This window comes from Panthera pardus, unplaced genomic scaffold, assembly GCF_024362965.1.
Source record: "Panthera pardus isolate Hobbes unplaced genomic scaffold, ASM2436296v1 HiC_scaffold_13, whole genome shotgun sequence".
In the NCBI taxonomy this organism is placed as follows: domain Eukaryota; kingdom Metazoa; phylum Chordata; class Mammalia; order Carnivora; family Felidae; genus Panthera; species Panthera pardus.
Genome location: NW_026526688.1, coordinates 68868165 through 68895154, shown reverse-complemented (window position 1 = coordinate 68895154; position 26990 = coordinate 68868165). Strand labels below are relative to the sequence as shown.

The following is a 26990-nucleotide window of genomic DNA, read 5'->3' as shown; positions in this document are numbered from 1 at the left end:
AGGGTGGTTGTAAAGCTTAAATGAGTATAATATATTGGAAAGTACTTTATAAGTGGAAAAGTCTATGCTATGTAAGGCATTACTATCGCTGACAGAGCAAAGTATTAGTGTCAGTAGAAATTGTGAACCATTTATAAAGATAATAGACTAAGATCCTTTTAGTATTTGGCTAGCAGCATTTATAGAAATATAACTCTTTTTGGTGTGTGTAAGGTAATAAAACCATGTTTTCAAATTAATTTTTTATTTGGTTGTCCAGGTTAACGCTTCTCCAGATCATTTTAGAGTTTTGTAAAGAGCTTTTCTTTGTTAAAGTATTTTCGGGCTTCAAAGAACTATTACGTAAAAACTCATCTACACCAATGTACCTCAAATAGTTTTGATCATTTTGAATAAACAAGCTGAACACAAAATTCTTCACTTTCAAGAGTGCTCGAAAGTGGCAAAGTCTTTCCATGTGTGTAACATGTGCATATGTTCTATTCTAAGGGTGTTTATCAGAATATAATTTTTGGAGTAAATTTTTGTAATTACATGTTATGAATGGATACAATTTTCTTTTCTTTTTTGATTAGTGAAATCTGTCATCATTTTGTATTTAAATTTGAATGCTGTTTGAACTTAGTCATATAGCCAGAAACTTGCATAATAGGGAGAAGAACGTGGAATAGAGATCTCATGGCTGTCTTTGAGGCATTTGAAGAGGAATTTGAATTACTTTCAAAATATAAACATTCAAATTCAAAGATACAACAGTAAATGGATATATTCCTCCATCTTTAAGTAGCAGTTGCTTTTAAAATGTAGCCCTTTTGAAAGTGCCCTATTAGCCGTTTCAGTTGCCTGTCAATGTAATAAGATATAAATACCTTGAGTTGTGTTGTTTGCTCTTCATTTTATACGTGGGGAGAACATAACTCAGAACTGCTGAGAAAAGATATAGAAAAGTAATTGATATTTATTAAGTGTCAGCTATGTGCTAGAAAGTCAACTAGGTGTTCTCTAAGTTTTTTTAGTTTTTTAAAAAACATCAACCCAATTAAGCCAGAGGTGCTGGCTTCAGTTTACCAGTGAGGAAACTTGAGATTCAAACAGGTTAAGTAATTTGCTTAAGGACACGGAACTGTCTGATTTCAAAAGTCCATATTGTTTTTTCACTTTACTGTAAGTAAAGTATGGTAATACTGGATGTAACTGTCTGTATTATTGTAATAAGGACTTTTCCAAGATGCAGTTCTGATTTGCTTAGGATTTATTTTTTTATTCACAGTGCTTCAGTAGATTACTTACACTTGAGAGATGGGCTTCAGCTATTAAAATTTTATTTTTTTAAAACAATTGAAGATACTAGAGGTATCTTATAACATCTAATATTTATTGGTTGTTAATTTTGTTAGCAGACACTGTGTTAAGGATGTAAGTAAATTATTATCTTGATGTCCTCTGACTGTCCTCTGACTTGATGTCCTTCTTCTGACTGTTTGCAATTGGTTTTTGGTTCTTAGCTTGTTTTGTTGTTGTTGTCATTTTTTAAATAGTCAAGTGTTGGAGATTTTTGCCAGTTAAAGAGAAATGTTAGTGATAAGTCTAGTTAAGAGTTCTTTGGTTTTTGGAATAGGCTAGCTGGAGGCCTTTCAAGTTTGTTCTGTATTGGGGAAAGTAACCAAGGTCTAATCAGCAGAAACACAACCAGACATCTGCTGGTTTGTCAGAATCACAGAATTGGCATGCCTCTCTATTTCCATTGCTTATGAAGTTTCAACATGGAATTACTTTAATATTTAGCCTTTTTGTGTAGGAACATAGCTGGGAGGCTCCGTTGTCAGTGCTGTAAAAAAAGCCAGGGGAAATGTTTGGGAGATTGCTACCAGGGACCCAATTTGAATGGGTTTTAGTCTTTGACGCTTAGCAGTTTGTGGGGTAAAACATTCCTGGCACTTCTGCTTTCCTAACTGTGGCCGTGAGGAGGGTCTTAGGTTGTAAGTGAACTAGCTGTGTGGCCACACTGATCAGAGAAAGGCTAATTGGACTATAATTTGACCAGAAGTGAGAAACAGCTATTCAAATATGCTGAGAATTCATTCATAAGACTCTATCTTGCACAGGTATACTTTAAGTTATCTGAAGTTATCTAGGACTGTACTTCACAATTTCAACTACAAAATGAAGGACAGACTGCTGGATTGGGAATGTGAAATTTCCAGGATTCTTAAGTGCTTCTGAAATCCTAAAATAATTCCTCCAGATGTTCTAAGTTGTGTTGAGTGTGTATCTGTGTTTCAATGATGTTTTTGAGTCATTCATTTTCCCAGGACACGTGTCACTGTGTCTGTGGCAGGAAGTCCTATTTGTTTCTCATTGGCTCTCATAAGACATGGAAAATATCCGTACTTTAGGGATAGAAGAGTGCAACACTCCAGGACAGAAAGGTAGAGGGTTTTCAAAGGTGTAACAAGTTCTTGACTTTTTTTTAAATCTGAGTTTTCTCATTTACTCCTCTTTTTAAAAAAATATACTTTCCCTTCCAAAACATTTTCTGTTCTCTCTTTCTTATACTCCTTATTTTCTTCTATTTTTGTGGGACACTGGAGTCAAAAAGAAAGGTTAAGTACATAGTCTCCTATGTGGATTGCTCATTATCTTCTGGTAATTGAAAGTTAACTTGCATTTTAATTGCACATGATAATGTTTTCTGTCTCTGGAATGTTTTTAGTGTTCCAAAAGTGTTTATAATTTGTACTTAAACTATATATTTTTAAAATCAGTGTTTTCAATATTATTTAGGTTTTTTTTTTTTTTTTGCATGGCTCATACATCAAAAAGTATAAGATGGTATACAGTGGAGAGTCTTACTTCCTCTTCCTAATTCCCAATGATTTAATGATAGTGGGTGATTTTAGTTGGTTATTTATTCTTCCAAAGATTTTTCTTAAACCATATTCAGAGCCATGTAAAATGTATTCCCCTGCTCCTAAATTATATCTATACATCTGCCCCTTGCTTATTTAAATAAAAATATAACTTGGGGATCTTTCTAGAACAGTACATGAAGAGCTCTCTTGTGTGTGCATGCCTATGTATGTGTGTTTATTTCAGGCTATTCACCGTGCTGCAAAGAATATCCCTTATATATGTGATATGGTGTATTTCTGCTGGGCGAAAGGGTGGTTGCATTTCTAATTTTGATAGTTTTTCTAGTAGCAGTTTACAGTACCTACCAGCATTGTATTAGGAATTAATTTTTTTTAATGTTTATTCATTTTTGAGAGAGAGAGAGAGAGAGAGAGAGAGCATGAGCAAGGCAGGAGCAGAGAGAAAGGGAGACACAGAACTCAAAGCAGGCTCCAGTCTCTGAGCTGTCAGCACAGAGCCTGATGTGCACCTTGTACCCACAAACCATGAGATCATGATGCCAGCCAACGTTGGACACCCAACCAACTGAGCCACCTAGTCATCCCGGAATTAAAAATTTTAAAAAATATTTTTATTTATTTTTTTTATTTAAAAAAAATTTTTTTTAACATTTATTTATTTTTGAGACAGAGAGAGAGCATGAACAGGGGAGGGTCAGAGAAAGAGGGAGACACAGAATCTGAAACAGGCTCCAGGCTCTGAGCTGTCAGCACAGAGCCCGACACGGGGTTTGAACGCACGGACCGCAAGATCATGACCTGAGCCGAAGTCGGATGCTTAACCGACTGAGCCACCCAGGCGCCCCTGTTTTTATTTATTTTTGAGAGAGAGGGAGAGAGAAAGAGCACAAGGGGGGTGGGGCAGGCAGAGACAGAGGGAGACACAGATTCTGAAGCAGGCTCCAGGCCTCAGCACAGAGCCTGATGTGGGGCTCGAACTCACCAACTGCAAGATCATGACCTGAGCCAAAGACAGACGCTTAACCAACTGAGCCATCCAGGCACCCCTGTGTTAAGAATTAAAAAAAAAAACAAAAACAAACAAACAAAACAACAACCAAGTGGCAACTAAGTTGGATGCAACTTTTTCAAAAGTCCGATATAATTAATCCATAGTAAGATTTAACCTTTTTAAGTGTAAAATTCCATGAGTTTTGACATGTGTACAGTCATATCACCACCACCGCTGCTATAAAAATACATTCTCATCTTCCTGAAAAGTTTCATTGTCCCTTTTTGTAGTCAATCTCCTCTGACTAGCCCTGTGTCCAGCAATTATTCATCTGGTTTCTATTCCTATATAGTGTTTCTTTTTTCAGAATGCCGTATGCGTGGAATCATACAGTCTATAATCTTTTTGTATGGCTTTTTTTCAGTAAGCATAATATAGCTTTTGAGATTCAGCCATGCTGTGGTACATATCGTATGCCACATATCATGGTTTTTTTTCTTTTCATTGCTGAGAAGTATTTTATTGTATGGATGTACTAATATTTGTCCATCCCCCAACTGATGGGTATTTGAGTTGCTTCCTGTTTTTGGCAATTATGAATAAAGCTACTATAAACATTTGTGTATAAGTATTTATGTGGACATATATTTAGGTTTTTCTTGACAAATACCTAAGTGTGGGATTGTTGGGATATATGGTAAGTGAAGGTTTAACTTTATGAGAAATTGACAAACTATTTTCCCAAGCAGCTGTCTCATGTTGCATTTCTATCAACAATGTATGAAAGTTTCAGTGTCTGCATCCTAGTCAGCACTTGGATTTGTTGGGTTTATTTATTAAGCCATCTAATAGGATTGCAATGGTGTCTAGCTACTTTTTTTTTTTTTAATAGCTTTATTGAGATAAAATTCACATAGAATTTGCATAGAACTCACCCATTTAAACTATGCAGGCAGTGGTTTTTAGTATATTTTCAGATAGGTGCAGCTTTCATCACAGTTTTATTTTTTATTTATTTTTATTTTTTAAAATGTTTATTTATTTTGAGAGAGAGAGAGACAGAGAGAAAGGGAAAGAGAGGGTCCCAAGGCAGGCCCTGTGCTGTCAGTGTAGAGCCAAATGTGGGGCTCAAACTCACGAACCATGAGATCGTGACCTGAGTGGAAATCGAGTCAGTTGCTTAACTGACTGAGCCACCCAGGTGCCCCCATCACAGTCTGTTTAGAACACAGTCATCACTTCAGAAAGAAACTCCCTGCACTTTTTAGCTGTCACCCCCTGTCCTCTCCTTTCCCAACCCTCATCCTAAGCAACCTTGAATCTTTGTGTCTCTCTAGATTTTCCCATTCCAGATATTTCATGTGAATGTAATAATATGTGTGTTTTAATGACTGGTTTCTTTTATTTGGCATGACGTTTTCAAGGTTTATCCATGTTGTAGTATGTATCAGTATTTCTTTCATTCTTTTCTGTGGCCAAATAATATTTCATTATGTGGATATGACACATTTTGTTAATCCATTCATTAGTCGATGGACATTTGTTTGGGTTGTTTCTACCTTGAATAGTGCCATTGTAAACATTCATGTGCAAGTTTGTATTTCCTTGATGATTAATGATGAGAATCTTTTCTTATATTTATTTGCCATCCATATATGTTTGGCGAAGGTCTTTGTGAATATTTTGCTCCCACCTTTAACATTTTATTTTGAAATGATTTTAGATTTATATAAAAGTTTGCAAAATAGTAGAGAGTTCCCAAGTACACCTGTGAGGTTGTTTGGCTGTTAGTACTTTACAGAACCATGATATATTTGTCAAAACTAAGAAATTACTATGAGAACAATATTTATTGAACTATAGACTTTATTTGCATTTTACCAGTTTTTCCACAAATGTCTTTTTTCTGTTTAGGATCCAATTGAGGATACCACATTGCACTTAGCATTTTGAAATATTAGATCTTTTTCCTTGAGTTGTGAGAGCTCTTTATATATTCTGGATACAAGTCCTTTGTCAGATGAATGCCACTTGTAACTTTGGAAAATCGTATTCAATAAAATAATTTTTATTTGTAGCAGAATCGTTACTCATTCTCTGTTTTAGCTAAATGCAAATACGTATATTTTTAAATGCAGATCACATTTATATAACACTAGAGGTCTGTAGCTTCTCCACTTATATAACAAATGAGTATGTTCTAAAAATCGTGAAAAATTATATTTTCTCTAGATTTCACCATAGTTTTGTAGGTATGTTCTCAACAGAATATTTTCTTCTTGCTGAAATATTCCCTGTGTGATATGATTAATTTTTCTGACAAACATACACATAGGGAAAGACCCTTTGCAAACATGAAAATGTCGTTGCACAGAAAGCCTCTAAGGGTCGGGGGCCTTAGGAACCTTTTGCGTGAGGCAGATGATTTTTGTTTTTATTTTTTCCTTTCCTTTTTATTTATTTATTTTCTTAAAGCTTTATTTATTTATTTTGAGAGAGACTGAAACAGTGTGAGTTGGGGAGGTGCAGAGAGACGGAGAGAGAGAATCCCAAGCAGGTTTCACACTGTCACCACAGAGCCTGTTGTGGGGCTCGAACTCACGAACTGTGAGATCATGACCTGAGCCCAAACAAATAACTGGATGCTTAGTCGACTGTGCCACCCAGGTGCCCCTTTGTTTTTTCCTTTTTGTTTTTAAAAAACACTTTTTTTAATGTTTATTTATTTTTGAGAGAGAGAGAGTGAGCAGGGGAGGGGCAGAGAGAGAGGGAGACACAGAGTCTGAAGCAGGCTCCAGGCTGTGAGGTGTCAACACAGAGCCTGATATGGGGCTCAAACTCAGGAACTGTGAGATCATCATGACATGACCCGAAGTTGGATGCTTAACCAACTGAGCCACCCAGGCGCCCCTATTTTTTCCTTTTATAGTGAATCTCACTACAGAAATATTTGTACCTTAGATATCAGTAAACATTCACTACTCCTGTGTATCCTTGTAATAGAAATTAAATAATTCAAGTGTTTATCAGGGTTCTACGGTGTGCCACTCAGTTTTAGCCATTGAGGATACAGCTGTGAACAACAACAAAGCCCTTGCTTGCTAGGTGGAGCTTACATTCAGTGAGGGGAGGCACACTAAGAAGCAAATGTATAACATCGCATGTTGATAAGTATTATAGAAAAATATTAAGCTAAGTAAGGTCACATTTGAAGTGGTATTGGAAGAAGGACTGAATGAAGCTATAGAACCAGCTTAGTGGTAAACAGAAAACATCGAAGCCTTCAGGTGGGATCTTGTTTTGTCATGGTGAGGAATGGAAGCTTCAGGGTTGAAGTAGTTAGTGGCAAATGAAAGGTACTGACATCAGAAGATTAGCAAGGGAGGCCTGATTGTGTAGGGATTTTGGCATTTATTCTGAGCACGTTGGGGAATAGGAACCAGTGGAGGGATTTGCGTAGCAGTATGGTAAGGTCAATTCTGGGTTGAGACTAGTCAGCAGAGGGGAAGAGGGTAGAAACAGGGACAGCAGTCAATGAGGCCAGTGTAGTCAGCTAACTGTGATAGCAGGTGGTGGAAGGGAGAAATGGTCACATGTTGGGTACATTATGAAAGTAGAGCAGATAAGATATATTAGAATTGGGTGTGAAAGCAAGAGGACTCAAGGATGACTTTATGGTTTCTGAAAGGATGGGGATGATATTTATTGGGGAAGAGGACTTGGGAAGATTAGGTTTGACTGAAGAGGGATGGGCTAGGCTGGTGGTGATAGTAACCAGGAGTTCAGTTTTAGAACAAGTGGAGCCTGGGATACTTAGTTATGATCCAAGGAATTGTTTTCAGGCAAGTAGTTTGGAGTCTGCTGGGCTGGAGATTTAAGGCTACAATGGCTTGTTTGTTTGTTTTTGTTTAATTTAGAGCACGCAGGGGAGATGACTAGGAATCCAAGGCTACAGTGGTTTTTAACTCACACCTGAAATCTCTCTATCGTTGGAAGCCTTAATCTGCTCTTAGTGATGTGAGTGCCTAGCATAGTGCTTGATAGGAGATTTAATAAATATTTGATGAATGGACTTGAAATTCAAGTCTCAATACTGTTTTGTCTAATGATATATTTTATTCTAATAGTTTCTGGTATTTGAAATACATTGTACTTTCTTTCAAATGAACTTTAATAAAATGTAACTTTATTAAGTCATGATAAGTTGCCCTTCTTAAGCAATAGTTTCTGGAAGTATGTGGATGTTAAGAAGTAATATGTAGATGTTAAAAAGGAGAACATGCATCTGAGCGGCAGTTCCCTCATACCTTTGCCCCTCATTATCATCAAAAGTGCCATCTTTGTTGCTAGATCAAAGGTAAGATAGACTGAGTGGCTTAAACAATAGGAATTTATTTTCTCACAGTTCTGGAGGCTAGATGTTCAAGATCCAGTTTCTGACTGCTTTGGTTTCTGGTGATGGTCGCCCTCTTGCTGTGTTCTCACATAGACTTTTCCTCCAGAGAAAGAGGGCCCTCCTGTCTCCTTCATTCAAAAGGACACCAGTCCCATTGGACTAAGGCCCTACCCTAAAGGTCTCATCTAACTGTAATCACCTCCTAAGGGCCCCATCTTCAGTTGTCACAATGGGGGTTTTAGAACCTCACCATTTGAATTTGGTGGGAGTGAGGGAGGGAACACAGTTACCATGGTAGCCTGTTTAAATACGGGGTTATTTTGCAATTTTCCTTTTGTTTGGAAAAACATTTTGTTTTAGGTGTTGATACCTGAGGCATCTTTCTAGGAATGAGAGTGACTTTGTGAAAAATAAATGCAAAAATAATGCAAAGATTTAAGTTTACTGGGAAGGGCAGTTTAAATTTCTGGGATGTTTACATTGTAGAATATTAAATTCATGCAACTCATTAGCTATAAGCACAAAGAATAATAGTGATACTTTAAAAATGTTTTTTTATCCTGATGGAATTGATTTTAGTGAATTAAATTATTCAGTTGTAATTAACATTCAACTAATGTACTAGGGTTCTTAAATTCTTTTCGTAAGTAGGGAAGATGTGCCCACATACAGATTTAATTGCATTATTAATTTGCTTAGCATTTTCGTGGTGTAATTGACTTTTGCACAGACTGAATTGCTAATTAGTAGATCCTTAATGAATATGGCTTAATTTTACCACATAATGTGGCCTGCTACATCAACACAAGCTTTCTCTAGGGAGGTATTGCGATAAGAGGTATCCCCATAGACATTTTACATTGATATCTGTTTCATCCCACCCTGACCCTGCTGAAAAGGACCAGTAATCTGAGATAGATGGAGATAAACACACACATCCATATACAAATGGGTCTACATACACAAAATATCTAACTACTATAGAATATTCTGTTCTTTTTGGTAAAAAGTATGAAAGTATAGAGCTCATATTTTCATGTCCATTTTATCCGGCTAAAGCTACAAAGCCTGTGATACCAATAGTTTTGTTAGAGTTTTCAGTGCCGCATTGAATAAAATTTTATCTCTTTTCAGCTTTTGAAATTTAGGCAGTATGGGAAGGAAACAAGAATAAATTCATACCTTAGGATGCAGGCCAAACCTTGTCAGAATTCCATGCTGTTAAAATCTCATTGAGTTTAATAAACAGACTCTAATACACCAATAAAGGTAGGTGGTTCACTGCCCTTGTGGTCAGTTAGTTAACTTCATATTTGGGAAGGAGAAGGATTCATATAAAGGAATAAAATAATGTCTTCGGAGAAAATATTTTCCTCCTATTTTTATTTTTTCTTATTTTTTTAATGATAAAGACAAAGGGATTTTGACTTTATATTTTGAGTTTGGTAGATTGAAAGGATTAGGAAATGCACTGTAATAATCTTATCCCATATCTTTATCATCTTTATTTGCTACTTCACTGGAGCATTAAAAACTGTTGTCTGAGACCACTTGAACCAAAAGTAACAGGACCAGGATATGAATCATGTAGTTCTAATTTAGAGTTAGTCCACACACATTGAATGGATACCCAGCATAACTACTGCTCAAAGGGAGTTTCCAGACAATAATGAGTTGAAATTGGTAGGATAGAAGAGTACTGTAAAATTTCCATGAAATAGAGCCTCAAGCAATTTGGTACATTTTCAGTGAATGGGTGAATGTAACATAAATTATAACAGTGTAAACTTCTAGGAGCTGCATACTTGCACCCTTGAGGTACTTTGTCACTTGCCAACTATTTTTTTTTTTTTTTAACACATTTATGTGTGTGTGTGGCACTGTGCTAGTAGGTGCATTGAGATATTCAGATGAGTAAGAGTGCAGGCAACTCACAGTTCAGGGAGGCAATACTCATTGGAGAAGAATTCATACAATTGTGGAAGTGATGAGGTGGTATGAAAAAGAACAAAAGGAAATTTAATGCTCAGGTGTCAAATGACAGACACCATAACTGTTTCTGTTGAAAGGATTGTTGGTTCCTCTGCAGCCTCTTCTATACACTTTCCTCAATGTCATTCGAAAGTATAATTCTATAATACTTAGGGCTTTGAGAAGAGCATCTTACACAGTGTAAAACACATATTTGGAGCATAGAACAAGAAAAAATTCTAAGGCATTTTGAGCAACATTTCCTGTCATTATATATCCAAATCCCCAAAATATACAGAGTACTTTTAATTTTTTCTTTAAAGGCTATTATGGTAATTTAAAATCCAATAATATGAATATTGGAGGGATCTTAAGCTCCAAATTATTCTAAAGCTATCTTTTTTCATGTAAGTTTTGTTAAAGAGATTTCTTTGTTTAGTGTTAATGGACCATGAACAAAGTGGACAGATTTTTGCCAGTCATAAACAACGTTATATCCTGTTGATTAAATAGAAAATACCTAAGTAAATGTGCTAAAAATGGATTCCTTCAAGTTTTTAGTTTTGTCACACCGTGGGGTGGAGTCTTTAAGCAGGAAGACTGAAGTCCAGTAAACAGGAAATGCGTGCTGAGACAGATTAAAAAAATTTTTTTTTAAATTCTTGAAAGAGAGAGCGAGCGAACATAAGTGGTGGAGGGGCAGAGAGAGAGGGAGAGAGAATCCCAAGCAGGCTCTGCACTGTCAGTGCGGAGCCTGACACGGGGCTCGAACTCACAAACTGGGAGATCATGACCTAAGTGGAAATCAAGATTCAGAAGCTTAACTAACTGAGCCATCCAGGCACCCTAAGAGACAGAGTTTGAAAGGGAAATAGAAGCCCATGCTCTGAGAATTTTAGTGGAATATTCCACCATTATGAGTACCTTTTTAAGAATGTGCAGTGTTATGGAGTGCCACATTGTCTTTTTTCTCATTGCTTTAATACTATGGATGACAAATGATCTCTACTGGGATTGCAGGTTGCAGATTAAAGTTCTGCAATTTAATTCAGTTGTATTTTCACAGGCTAATGCATTGTTTAACCTCTGTGTTTTCAATACTTTATACTGAAAGGTACTTTTTCATTTGGGTGGTAGGTATAATTTAGAATGGTTAGTAGAATTTCATATTCTTTAGTATAGCCACATGTTTTTATATTTACATATTTATATGTATTCAAGAAAGTTGGGAAAATGCTAGTTATTATATTTAAAAAGCACTCTCCCCTCCTGGAACTCCCAGCAGATAAAGAGGAAACCAACCTGAACTTACTTTTCTCTTCCAAAGCAGTTATTTTTGGAAGGCATATATTAATTCCGGTGATACTACAATTTCTTAAAAATATTTTTGGGATGTTTCTTCTGTAATTGCCAAATATTAGGTTTGGGTGGTGACAGCTGTAAGCGTTAAACATATCAGAGAATTCAGGATTTGCTGTGGGCTGGGAAAATGGAGACCTGGATAAGCAATGTAGTGTTGTGGAAGGCTCTTCTAATTATGGGGGATCAGTATGGGAAAAGGGTCTCAGTGATAATTCCCTAGTAGGCAAAGTAGGAAACAAAATCAAAAGTGGCACGTTATTTAAGCAGACAGAGGCTGAGAGGGAGAGTATTTAACATTCATAATGCCAATTTAATGTCTAATGGAAGATCTTAAAGGCCGTGATGATGAACATGTTTTGTGCATCAAATTTTTTTCTAGAAATTTTTTTATTTTTTAAATTTTAGACAGAGCTTGAGCGGGAGAGGGGCAGAGGGAGAGTGAGAGAGAATCTCAAGCAGGCTCCACATTCAGCACAGAGCCTGATGTCGGCCTCTATCCCACGACCCTGGGACCATGACCTGAGATGAAATCAAGAGTTGGATACTCAACCGAGTCACCCAGGTGCCCCTAGAAATACGTTTTTTAATTAAAAAAATGCAAACAGTCTACAACATCATCTAAAACAACATAAATAAAAGTAAGTCTCTCTTGTATACCACCATCCCAAAGTCTCTAATAAGTTTTTATATACTGAGAAAAATGTTTTGTGATCCTACAGCACACACACCCACACTCGCACGCACACAAGTGTAATCATTCTATACATATAATTCTTGCCTTTTCTTTTACACAGAATTCCTGTGAGATGATCCCGAGGTCAGCCATGTTCTGTACAGAGGTTGTACAGTGTTCTCCTGGCTGCATCGTGATTTATCTCAGCAGCCCCCAAGGGTGGACATTTAGGATTTTTTTAGATTCCATGTCCCCCCTGACAAATAATGTTGTGGTGAATATCTTTGTACATGTGTGTGTATGTGTTTGTGGAACAGATACATAGATTAGATATCTGGTAGTAGAGTTACCAAGTCTAAGTATATTGCCAAATGGCTCATTGAAAAAACTGTATCAGTTTGTATTTCCACCAACAGTGTGTAAAACCTATGCCAACAATGGATTGTCATTAAACTTTTCTAATTTTGCCAATCTGAGAAGTGAAGAATTATATCCCAGTGTTCAGATAAGATTTTTTGATTCTAAGTGAGGTTAAATATATTTTCATATGTTTACTGGGTAATGTTGAAGGCAGTTTTAACCAGTTTACCTATATATCAATAAGAAATGCTTCATTGTAAGTGGAGACCGCCCAACAAACCATGGAATCCTGAAAGCCTAGCTCCTCTATAACACAGGAGAAATGCTCATCTCATTGTATCACTGTTGGTTGGGGGCATGTGTGCATAATGGAAGACATAAAGAATTCCCTGTACCTTCTGAGTACGTATGACTGAACATCTTTTCCATGTTGTATACATCTAAGATGATAGGTTTAACAGTTTTATTCTTTTTAGCAAAGAACATTATAAAGAGCAGTTGAAAAAAATGACTTAATTTGGATATTTATTTTTCTTTTTTGATTTTGAAAGCAAGAAGAGATACCTTAATGCCACTCAGAATGTTAAAAATCATGGTAATAGCTTGTTTTATTCTTTTTTCCTTTTTGTTACAATTAAAAGGTAATGGATTTATAGTTTTGGCAAATGGGGAACATTTTTTTCTAATGTATAATGAATCCAGATTGATTTCTGACAAAACCAATAAGCAATTTATTTGCAATATTTGAAAGTAAATTATAGGATGGAAAAATCCTACTGGCACGTTGGCAAGTGGATAGGACCAGATGATCAGATATTTCATTTCTACATCTACATTTCATGAGTCAGTTTCACACAACAGCTGCTATGGAGGAAGGGTGGATTTGCCGGAATACTTCATGGTTTATTAAAAAGAAAAGAAAAAAAAAAGGAAAAACCCAAAATCCCACCAACCCAAACCCATGCAAAAATAATACAAAGTGCATTTGGGCATGAAAGGGTAAACTGAGTAAGTTATTGCTAATAAATAAGATTGCTGAAAACATATAGTTCTAAAAAGAGCCCTTATTTTTTGGTTTCCAGTTTTTCAAATAACGGAAAGCAATGGCTAATTAAAAAAGTCATAACTAATAGCAAACATTTACTGAATAGTTTCTGTGTGAAACATTTTACTGTGTTATGTGAAGAACATATCCCATTTTTCAGAAGAGGCTTTGGAAGTGCTGTGACTTGTCAGGGCTGATATAGGTGTTAAATGGTAGAGCTGATGTTGGAATCCAGGGACCCTGTTCTGGAACTTGTGCTGTTAAGCACTGTGTAAGATTGGATTTAAGTCGTTAGGAAGAACAAATGTCATTTGTAAGATTGGGCCTATATTATTAAAATAAATACCTGCTGATTTTAAAGTACTAAAAAATTTTCCTTGAGCACTTTTCAAGGATTAAGAATATTTTTTTCGTATAATAAATACCAATTTCCTTTAATTTTGTTGATGAAAAATGTTGGTGTTTGTGCTACTCTTGATTCAGATCTTAATTCTCCCTTGTTTGGGTCCCAGGAATTATGTGAAAAACTTAATGGAAACCCATAAAAGTGAGACAGATAAAAATTATACATTTGAAATGTTTTATTTTCTCCATCTTATGGTATACTCATGGGGAATGTATTTTTTGGTACAAAATATTCCACTGGGCCCAGAACTAGTTGATTAGTAAAAGGAGATTTTTTTTACAAAAACCATGTGATATTTTACATTGACTGAGGGCTTGGATCAAATTTTGTAAGTTTTGTACAGCTGCAAGGATATATTACATACAATACTCTGGGTAACATCTTCATCAAATGTTACATAGTTGCTTATTTGATGAAGCAAATATTGATATTTGATGAAGGGTGAGTTGTTTGGAGTAAGTATTCCCCACTTTTTTTTTTTAAGTTTATTTATTTATTTTGAGAGAGAGACAGAGAGAGCGAGCTAGAGAGTGTGAGCAGGGGAAGGGCAGAGAGAGGGAGAGACAGAATCCCAAGCAGGCTCTGCGCTGTCAGCTCAGAGTCCTGATGTGGCTCAAACTCAGGAGCCATGAGATCCTGACCTGAGCGGAGATCAAGAGTGGATGCTTAACCACCAGAGCCACCCAAGCACCTTGCTGGCTTTTTTGTTTATGTTTTGTTTTTTGGAGTTTATTTGGATGGGCAGGGTGCTTTTGGGGGGCAGAGTTTTCTCTGACTGAACAAATACCTCCCTTTTTCACAGACCATGTTGTTGCCATGGAGACCTTTAGATTCTATAAATGCAGCCTCTAATAACAGACAGGAAGATGACATTGGGTTGAGTGTGGGTGCATGAGAGTGCAGTCCAGATGTGTAGAGTCTGTTTGTTCACAGAAGTCATTTTGCAGTAGCCAGAAGCCCATTGGTCTTTTTGCAATCTCCCTTTTGCTTGTTCTTTTTTCCTATGTATGTGTGTGTGTGTGTCTGACATAGAAATAATGGAACAGTATAGAGGAAAAACCCTTTTTTCCTTCTCTAGTCTCATACTCTTACCTTTCAGGAGAAGACCAACTGTTGTCAGGAATTTGGTGAGTGTCCTTGCGATGTTTTTATTCTTTTACTGCATATGTGTCATTTTTTACTCATATGTGTTTTGTGTTTCTGAAGTTATCTTACTACTACCATGCTTCATATATCATTATGCAACTTGCTTTTTTCTCGCCCATATTTCTTGAGTTCTCTTCGTGTTGATATATGTCTGATTAATTTATTTTAGCTGGTGTATTGTATCACAGTTAACCTTGTCCTTTCGTTTTGGATGTTTAGAGTGTTTTCCCATTGTACTTCTTTGTAACTCCTCAGTTCTGTTTTTCCCTATCCTTTCCATATTGTGGGGTAGAGGATTCCATTTAATTTTGATTTGGCTAAGGCTAGATCATAAGCTATCCTTAATCTGTTCTGCCGTTTTTCCCCCCACTAAGCTCTGTTTATTTTATTATTTTAAAAAATTGTTTTAGGTATCCTCCAGTCATTCCTTCTCTTCACATATTCAACCTGGCAAAATTGAGCTGTGATGTGTATTACCCAGGTACTTGTAGCCTGGCCAAGTTCCAGGATGTCTTTGATTATCTCCTCAAGTTATGCGTTTTTTTTTTCAATATATGAAATTTATTGTCAAATTGGTTTCCATACAACACCCAGTGCTCATCCCAAAAGGTGCCCTCCTCAATACCCATCTCCCACCCCCCCCTCCCTCCCACCCCCCATCAACCCTCAGTTTGTTCTCAGTTTTTAACAGCCTCTTATGCTTTGGCTCTCTCCCACTCTAACCTCTTTTTTTTTTTTTTCCTTCCCCTCCCCCATGGGTTTCTGTTACGTTTCTCAGGATCCACATAAGAGTGAAAACATATGGTATCTGTCTTTCTCTGTATGGCTTATTTCACTTAGCATCACACTCTCCAGTTCCATCCACGTTGCTACAAAAGGCCATATTTCATTCTTTCTCATTTCCACGTAGTATTCCATTGTGTATATAAACCACAATTTCTTTATCCATTCATCAGTTGATGGACATTTAGGCTCTTTCCATAATTTGGCTATTGTTGAGAGTGCTGCTATAAACATTGGGGTACAAGTGCCCCTATGCATCAGTACTCCTGTATCCCTTGGGTAAATTCCTAGCAGTGCTATTGCTGGGTCATAGGGTAGGTCTATTTTTAATTTTCTGAGGAACGTCCACACTGCTTTCCAGAGCGGCTGCACCAATTTGCATTCCCACCAACAGTGCAAGAGGGTTCCCGTTTCTCCACAAGTTATGCATTTTTCAGAAGAGTAAATAACAGCATTCCTATTGTAAGAAACTGTAACATTTTTGGGTCTAGGATATTTAGAGAAAGCAAAACAAAAGCAAAAATACTTTTGATCAAATTCTGTTGATGATTTTGCTTGCTAAACAACTTGGATTCTTACTTTTAATTCTTATTTTTAATTTCCTTATTACCATGACAGTATTCAGAAGGTACCGTTTAGGACTCAGTGGTTGCTCAATACAGTTATCAAAATATAGGCTATATGTATAGATCACTGCTACCCAGTAGAAATATAATGCACACCACACATATAATTTAAAATTTTCTAGTAGCCACATCAAAAAATGTAAAACTGAACATTGCAATACAGTTTATTTAACCAGTATATTCCAAAATATTGTCATTTCGACATGTAAGCTATGTAAATAGTAAATATTGAGATATTTTACTTTCTTCTTTTCATACCAGGTCTTCAAAATCTAGTGTGTATTTTACACTTACACAGCATCTCCACTAGGACCAGCAAACTTGCAAGCATTTCATAGCCACATGTGGCTAGTGGCTACCATATTGGATAGTGCAGGTACAGAACAGACAATTTTTAGAAGTACCAGTTACCGAGGAAGATATACAGATGGCAAATAAACATATGAAAATATGCTCCACATCAAATGTCATCAGAGTAAAGCAAATTAAAACAAGACACTACTACTCACCTGTTAGAATGGCCCATATCTATAACTGACAATACAAAATGCTGGCAAGGATTTGGAACAGTATGAACTCTCATTGCTGGTGGTAATGCAAAATGGCACAGCCTATTTGGAAGATGATTTGGCACTTTCTTTCTTTCTTTCTTTTTTTTCCTTTCTTTTCTTCTTAACATTTATTTATTTTTGAAAGAGAGAGACAGAGCATGAGCAGAAGAGTGGCAGAGAGAAAGAGGGAGACACAGAATTTGAAGCAGGCTCCAGTCTGTGAGCTGTCAGCACAGAGCCCATTGCAGGGCTTGAACCCATGAACCGTGAGATAATGACTTGAGCTGAAGTCAGATGGTTAGCTGACTGAGCCACCTAGGCTCCCTGTTTTGGCGGTTTCTTACAGACTAAATATAGCCTATCATATGATCCAGCAATCATGCTCCTTGGTATTTATCTAAAGAAGTTGAAAACTTATGTCCACACAAAAACCTGAGCATGGATGTTTATATATAGGAACTTTCCAAAACCTGCTAAAACTATTTTAAAACAAAGTTTTGGTTTTTTTTTTCCCCTTTAAAGACAGCATTTACAACATTAATCTAAAAATTGTTTTTTTGGGGGTGTCTGTGTGGCTTATTTGGTTAAGCATCTGACTCTAGATTTCTGCTCAGGTCAGACTCTTACAGTTTGTGATTTTGAGCACTGCATCGGGCTCTATGCTGACAGTGTGGAGCCTGCTTCAGATTCACTCTCTCCCTCTCTCTCTCCCTCCCCCACTTTTTAAAAATAAACATTTAAAAATTGTTCTTTTTTATTTTTCACATTACTGTTCCCGTAACCAGCCTTTTCTTTTAATCTGAAACTAAACATTAATGACTAAACATCATTGGGGAAAATTTCTTGCAGCACCAAAGATACTACCCTTAAAAGAACTCAATAAGAAAGGCAAACATCAATAGTGAACAGAAAAAAAAATGGAGAAATACAAAAAGAAGAAATACAGATGGCCTAAAATATATGAAAAAGTGATTTTCACTAGAAATTAAAGATACAGTTTGCATGAAATACTTTTGTTTTGTCATCAAATTGATACAATGAATAACACCCAGTTTTCCTAGGAGTTTAAGGAACAGGTACTGTCATACAGGGATAGTAAGCATAATATTTTATAACATTTTTGGAAGGTCTTTGGTAATATGCGCTAAAAGCCGGTACATGGCCTTTGACTCAGCAGTTTTTTTGGTCTAGAATTTATCATAAGAAAGCAATTAAGGATATTTGAACTTAATTTGAACTTAATTTGGCTTAATGTATAGGCCGTCTTCTGCCTTTTGACTTACGCAATTTTCACAGCACCCCAAGAAGCTCAAAGAGGTCAGATGACTTGCCCAGGGTCACACATTATCAGGTGGCAGGTGTATATTGCAGCATGCTTGAAATCCGCAGGGGAGGGGGGAGGGGAGGGGAAAAAGCAAGGACTTGAACATCTCAAATGAATGGCTTGATGGAATGAATAGAGTTTAGAGTGAAAGCCTATCTTGTCTTTTACTTCCTGAGGATATTTATAATAGAGGCCAGTGATGAAAGCTGACTACAAAACAGACTGCGTACTGTAATTGAGTTTTTAAAAATATACCCATATGCTCACATACATATGTGATTAGAAATCACTTCAACAGAGTCAGGTTCAAATTTTTGCTTTGTTCCTTACTAGGTGTGTGACTTTAGTCAAGATACCTAACCTCTTATTGCCTTAATTTTCTTCACAGAGATTCTATTACCAATTTACAGGTAGTTGGAAGGATTAAATTAAACAAACAGTTTTCTATAGTGTTTGGTACATATGTTTAATAAATGGCCTTCAAAAGTCTTTAAAAACCTTGTTTCTGAGAGAGGGGGTTATATAATTTAAATTTCTTATTTTCTGTATTTCCACTTTTTTCTACAATAGGTATGTTTTGTGAATTAAAAAAAAGTTAGAAAATGCTTAACTTACTTTTAGCTTAAAGAGAAAAAAGATTGATTAGATGTTAGATGAGACATATACCAGAAATTGTTATATTGCTTTCTCAATTGGAAAATTTAGAGAACCACTCACCTGATGTTAAAAATAGCCCTTCAAGTATATTTACATTTAATAGTATTTATGAAGATAGTAGAATTCATTGAATCGTAGGGCTTAATTTTTACTGTTAAATTAGATGGTTAGGTGAAGTTCAATAAAGAAAGAATAGATGTTGAAAGTTGCAAATGCTAGTTCCTTATATTTATTTTCAGAAAGTTTTTACTTTTAATCATTTCTTATATTTTGAATCAGGAAGTGTTGGCAACCCTTAATAAAGAGAAGTAGAAAGTATCAAGTGATTTGCTTATTTTGGAGGTTCTATATGATGCGGTTTCTGATTATTTTTCCTGATTTTATTTCCATTTTGCCTCTGTCTACTTTGAAATATCTGTAATACATATTGTGGTCCTTGTTTAATAACTACCTATTAAATACCTACTCTTTGCATTTAAAGTGGAATTTCATTGTGATTTTCATGGTTTTCTTTGTTGTAAACCATTCTTAGCTTTGTACTTAGGCATTAGGTACAGGAGTGAATCAGGATTTCATATTACATCACCTCAGTAGTAGAATGAACATTTTTCTATTTTATTGGTTGCATTCTGGTGGGACTGTCAAGAATAAGTCCAGAAGAAACCAAAGTAAACCTAATTCTTGTGAATACATTGTTTTATTTCATGCAAGTTCTCTCTATAACCTATTTGTCAAATGTTGACATTTTATAAAATGTCTGTTGCTATGTTTTTTGAAAAGAGGGTGTTATGGTCAGATTATTTTTTGGCTCCAAATTAATTTTGTATTAAACATATTTACTGCAGCATTTTTGGAGCTCTTGAATTTCAGCTCAGCATCATGCCTCTGTAAGGCAGGAGAAAGTAGAGTATGCACTTTTCAAATTTGTTTGACTAGGCAATGCTTTTGCAGAATCATCATGAAACACACTCTGGGAAATACTGTTTTAAATAAAAATATAGAGAGCAAGAAGAAGAAAAAAAAAGAGCTAAAATATCTACTCACTGAATAAGTTAAACTGGCTCTTAAAACTGTATTTTGGACACTTTAAAAGATAGCATATTTAGTTAAAATATTAGTTTTAGTTTTTTTCCTCCTTCTGTCCCCATCCATCTATCCCTTCTTTTTATTTATTTAAGAATATTTAAATTAAAAAAAAGTTTATTTTTGAGAGAGAGAGAGAGAGAGAGAGAGAGAGAATGAGAATGAGAATGAGAATAAGAATAAGAATAAGAATAAGAATAAGTGGGTGAGGAGCAGAGAGGGAGGGAGACACAGAATTTAAAGCAGCCTCCAGGCTCTGAGCTGTCAGCACAGAGCCCAAGGTGGGGCTTGAACTCATGAGCGATGAGATCGTGACCTGAGCCAAAGTTGGATGCTTAACCGCTGAGCCACCCAGGTGCCCTTTAAAAGAATATTTTACACAAGTGATGAAAAATAACTAGAGAATGACTCGGAATGTTTATTTTCCTAAATAGATTATTTCTGTGTACATTGGTAATAACAGTGCTCAAAAATTGCTTTTAGACTGTCCTATTTTGTGTAAACATTTCATAAAATAGAATTATTTATGATTGGATAGTTTCTCCCTTGTAAGCTTTAGAGCAATAATAATCAGAGTTCATAGGAGACATTGTTATCACAAACAGATATGACTTAGAACATTAATTTTATCCTAAAAACAGTTGAGCACAGGGAGAATTTTGGTCTAGAAAATTGCCTCTCTAATCTTAGAGTTTTTACTTAAAATATTTTGGGTTTTGCCCTGGAATTTGCAAATTCTAAGAGAAGATTCATCAAGTAGTATTATCTTGTTATTAGTTATATTGTTACTGTTATTAGTATTGATTTATCTCATTAATTGTGGTATTTATATTCTATGAAGTTACTGAGAAGCCTGAATTAGCAAATAGTGAGCCATTGCTTCTAGGGGAAATACAAGGTTAGTTCCTACAAGCCTCTGGTCACAACCTTTTCGTCAATTGATCAGTATATAATCCTGTTTTATGTTAGAACTAGAGAAGAAAGTGAGATTCAGTGTATTGGCAAAATGTGAGAAAATTTACTAGGTAGGTAGAATTTGGAAAGGACAATAATAGAGGTTAATTCTCTTCCAGCACAATTCTTGTTCAGTACTCCTGAGAAGTAAAGGAGTCACATAATATTGCCTCACCATCATTGTCGTGTGTGTGTGTGTGTGTGTGTGTGTGTGTGTGCGTGTGTGTTTCCATCTTTTGAAATTAATTCTTTCACTCATAAAGTTGTCTTTGTACTTTGGAGAATACGTATGTCTAGTGTCATTGAACTCAGATTGTAATCACGTTCTTTTGTAATCTCTTGTTTCACGTCACCTTTGTTTCTTGTTTTAGCTTTGTTTTAAATTCAGATTGCCCTAGAAACAGGTGACTGCTTTTAGTGTTTAGAAAAGATGAAGTGGTTAGTGATTGATATTTGGCTATGTTGATATATTTGAAGATTTGGGTTTTTTTGGTTTTGTTTTTGATATATTTGAACTTTTGTACAGTAAACTTTCTGGAGTTTGGTAAGAGGGTGAGTTAGTGATTGTCTAGGGGATTTTAGAGTTTAGAGATCCTTGATTGAACCATTTTATTTTTTAATTTTAATTTAATTTAATTTTTATATTTTAATTTTTACTTTCTAAATAAATAAATATTTATTTTTTATTTTAGAGAGAGAGAGAGAATGCAAGAGAGGGTGAGAAAGAGAATCTTTAGTAAGCTCCATGCTCAGCGCCGAGCCTGACCTGGGTCTAGATCCCACAACCCTGGGATCATGACTTGAGCTGAAATTAAGAGTTAGATGCTTAACCAGCTAAGCCACCCAGGCACCCCAATTTAACAATTTTTAGAACACACATTTGGGATCAAAGACCCAGAGGAAATGAGTAACTTGCTCAGAATCTCAGCTAGTTTTTGATTCCAGATTGTAGTCAGATTTCTTTCCATGTTACTATACTGTTATGGAAGATTCTACATTAGATTAAGTGGGTGAAACATGTTCTGTTTTGATAGTAATTGGTATGAGGATAGACCAAGTGCCATGGGTACAATTCTGTTTGCCTAGGAAGTCAGTCATTTGTATAATCTATTTATAAATATACATTACATGCCATTTTTTAATAGATTACATATTTATTTAAAGCATAATTTTTAGGGGTGAAACACTTACTATTATAATATATTAATAATATAAATATATATTATATTTGATATTTGAAATCCAGAAAATCCTGTAACTTCTGTAACATAAGCCATTGAAATTAACATGGGGAAACATTTAGCTGTTGTGGCTACAGTGATTCTCAAATTGGAAATAGAGGACAGACAGACAACCTTAAACTAAAAGGGGAGACAGATTTTTAAGATTTACAAAAGTTTACATAGGTGGGAAAAAGTTGAAAAACCTAGCATTTAAAGTCAGCATGAAATTCCAACTTAGCCGTTTTGATTTTCCATTTTGATTGACAATTTCTTTTGAACATTTCTTTTTATTTCCTCTTCCTTGTTTTGACATGATTCAAGAGGATTAGAAAATGGAATGTTTAGGCATTTCTTCTTCCTTTTGACTTTGAACAAAGGTGGGAATGTTCAGTAATAACAATTCTGTCTTGAGAAGAAACGTATTTAAGGGAAAGGAGATAATGGGCTTCTTTGTGGGAAAAGTTTCCAGGTAGTGGAACAGATGTGATGTTATCTGTTTCTCTAGTAGAGCCTTTACTGGGCATTATTGTTCCCCACCTGAGTTGACTCTTTAGGACAGGAGAAACTCCTGGAATTAGTTTGAATGATATTGCAGAAGATGTGACAGTTTTCATATATGCCTTTGATTGCTTCTTAAAGAATAAAACAGTACTCTTTTGGCAAACCTGTGGCATTTAATTAGTAAATGCATCCTAATGCTTCAAGGTGAACTCATTTTTAACAGTAAGGGCATTTTGATCTTGAAAAAAATGTATTTTACTTGTATATGTTGTTATAAAGTATAGACAAGCTAAATGATTACTTTGAAAATGGTCACTTTCTAATTTCCTTGCTCTGAAGCCTTTGAAAAAAATATCCTCAATTAAAATATAAAGAATCAGAGTTTCCAGGCGGTCAAAACTTTATATCACCAAGTTGATTTTTTGTTGTTGTTGAGTGTAATTTCTCCTTTCCAGGTCTACCAAACTCTTCTAACTTAAAATGTAGCCATTGTCCCAATTTAACTATTAGATTCAGTAACATCCAACTTACGAAAACTACCTGATGTGAATTGCTGTCTTCTAAACCACCAAGAAATGCAAAAGTAGGCAGGATAATTGTGCTTGCTGTCAGGTTTTCACTGCTCTCTTTGGATAAAGTTAGTGGAGTTCTAAGTCCAGCTAAAATGGTGATTGTATTTATTGTTAATATAAATTATAATTATTAATAAAGGGTAGGCAGAAAGCATTCTGAGTTCGAAATTTCGGCTTATGGAGAATTAAAAAAAAAAAAATGTACGTTGGCAAGAGACACCAGGATATCCTTGACCAACCAGATGGAGTAGATACATGGTTTAAAGAGACAATTTCATTTACTGTGCTGGGGAAGGAGTATTAAACCTAATCGGAAGCATGAGATCTGTTTTTATCACCCAGGATCCTGAATTAGCAGAGATTAGGAGGAAAGCACCACAATTTATTTTGGTGGTGGTTTTATTCTGCAGAGATTGAATTTATCATAGTGGTTAAGAATGCTAGGTTATTTCTTTCCTTTACAAACTGTGTGAACTTGGGCAAGTTACATACCTGTCTGAACTTTCTCATCTGTAAAATAGGGGATAATGAATAATCTACCTCATGTGACTCTTCTGAGGATTGAAAATGATCCTTTTTCAAACAGGTCGTTTTAATGAATTTGACACTGCTAACTCAGATAATTGAATTTGGATGATGGCTGCATTTTAGGTTAGAATTCTGAGAAGAGTTAGGTAGAACTGGGAAAGAGAAATTATAAACAAATAATTCAACTTGAGATAAATTTTTGATAAAAAGTAGTTAGAATAGCCTAGAGTAGTCTCTAGGACAAGGCAGATGCTCAAATATGTTTGTGATTTTTATTGATGGTACACCTATTCCTTATGTAGTTGTGGTGGTAAAACTATGAAATTATTATTACCTCTTTTTGTAAATGGGACTCAGGGAAGTTAGGTCATTTGCTTCTTTGTAGGAAAGCTGAAATTGAAATCCTGATCCCCAAGTCAGGCTACCCCTACCATGTCCCAAAATGCTGTGTTTCTGTTTTCTTTAAAGTACTAACAAATACTTATATACATTTATTCCAAAAATTTAAGTCAGAGCTTCCTGTAATCATTAAGGTTTCTTATGTTAGCAGTTTCAGTTTAATTGGTCTATGGCATCTTTGGTTAGGTAGGTTACTGTATGATAGCTGTAAAGCTGACTTACTGTAAACAAATACCATGATTTTTATACCCCATGTGAAAAATTATAATTCTGGTATCATAATGTCATCTAACACCATAAGATTAGCAAGTACAATGGTAATTAGGTGCTTTTGACAAGGAACCCAATTGCACTCCATATGAAGCCAATGATTGCTTCAGGTGTTCCCTTCTATATTTCCCAACTCCTCTGACTATAAGAATTACTTTGGGTTGGGGAGACACGCATTCTGCTTATGAAAAATATAGATTCATAGGTCTCCAGAGTTAAAGAATTAGTACAGCTAGAGAGAGAGGCTCAGGAATATGTATTATTTAAGAAGCTCACCCCGTGACTCTGATGCTCAGTTAATTTAGGAACTGTTTCCCTAGTTGGCCTGTAGCTTGGTTCATTGGCTGTTCACTTTATTTGGCTAGTCAAGATTCTCGCATTGTCCATGCAAGGTGAGGAAAAGATAATGCTCAATTGTACCTTCTTCACAAGGAACTTCATGATCTATAAATATCAGTAAACATACGCAGACTCCATTAACCATGAGGTTAGGACTGCAGCTTTGCCCTTTATTGTAGGGATCTCAGATGTAGTTGAGTGAGCCTGAATGAAACTGCTATGTAATAGCAATATAAATGCTGGCCTACAGGGTATACCAATTCAGTGTCAGTCTTAAAAAAAAAAAAAAAAAAAAAAGCCAGCAGGGTTGTTACTAAACACCTGGGAGAGGTAGGGCCATTGTGTTCCATCTATTATTGGTGATATTCCTAAGTTATGTGTTTATTGTATTCATCTACTATGGCTGATATATACTAAACTTTATTGCTGAATTATTTTGTGTTTATTGTATTTTTTACTATCCAGTTTGGGAATCATAAGCCTATGACCTTTTAAAATGGTTTCTAGGGTTTCAAAGCCATGCCTTTGACTTAACTTGACTATACCTGCTGGCCAACATGAATGAACGGCTTTTTAGACGAACAGGTTTTACAACAATATAAGGTTTGTTGACCTTGGTATTTATAATCTATTTGTGAAAAGGAATTCTTCACCAAATCCACTCTTTAGGATGGAGGGTAAACTTTAGAGAGATAACAACTTTATTTTTTATTTTCTTTAACGTTTTATTTTTTGAGAGAGAAAGAGTGCAAGCAGGGGAGGGGCAGAGAGAGGGAGACACAGAATTCAAAGCAGGCTCCAGGCTCTGAGCTGTCAGCACAAAGCCCGATGTGGGGCTGGAACCCACGAACCTGAGATCGTGACCTGAGCTGAAGTCAGATGCTCAACCAACTGAGCCACCCAGGCGCCCCCAAGAGATAACAACTTTAATCTTTGTATTAAGGCTATGACTTCCCTTGTCCTTTAAAATACCAACTTTCCCTTTAGGAGTTTAAAAAAGACCCCCAACATATATTTGCTACTAGAGTTTCTTTCTCTACGAAAGGAATCACCTTTCTCCTGTGACAATCCCTTAAGCAGTTGAAGCCATTCCACCACCTTTTCCCTTTCCTCTTGAGTTAATGGCAGTGGCAAGGTGGTTGGGGTAGGGAACCTGGTTTTGGAGGAGTTGGAGTATGGAATGAGGCAGGTGGCAGTGATAGCAAAGCATAATGAAGTGTCTGTAGTGGTACTAGCAGAGGGGACCTGTGGTTGTATCACTTAAAAATTTTGCCAATTGGTTATTCTCCCAATTTGTTTATTCAGAATTTCAGAGTTTATTGAAAGTTGGTAGTATTTTATTCTTAAAGCAGAAAAAAAAATAAACTAGCAGGTTTTTATAATTTTTATTCAGGGTGTCTGTATTGCATTTTTGCCAAAAGTGAGAAGAAGCAAAGTTCCTGCTTATTCCCTGCACCTCCCCCTCTTCACTCCCCATCCAATAATAAATTATAGGAACTTCAGCTCAGTGTTCTTTTATTTTTCATTGTCCTCCTTATTTGGAAAATACTATTACTTAGGTATAAATATAGATACAGATGTAGATTATATTTGAACAAAGAGCAAAGGAAGGCATGTGAGACTGTCCTTTGGTTCTCTTTCTTGTGTCCCGGGTCTGGAAGGACTTTAGGATTATCTGGTTAATCGCCAGTCTTCCACGGGAGCAATACCTAAACCATCTTTATTGACAACACTTAAAAGATTATCAGATGATGGGTGTCTCAGTGCCTCAGTCGGTGAATCATCTGACTCTTGATTTCAGCTCAGGTCATGATCTCATGGTTCAGTTCATGAGATGGAGCCTGGAGTGGGGCTCTGGGCACACTGTGCGTGGAGCCTGTCTAAGATTCTCTCTGCCCACCCCCCTCAAAAAAAAAAAAAAAAAAAAAGGAAGGAAAAGCACACAAAACTAAGTCTT

At 35.9% G+C, this 26990-nt stretch overlaps 1 protein-coding gene across 6 annotated transcripts in view; it reads left to right on the top strand.

The window, feature by feature from the left end:
• RAPGEF2 (Rap guanine nucleotide exchange factor 2) overlaps positions 1-26990 on the top strand; it is a 252907-nt gene that overhangs the window by 22143 nt on the left and 203774 nt on the right. The gene's annotated exons all lie outside the window — the stretch shown is intronic.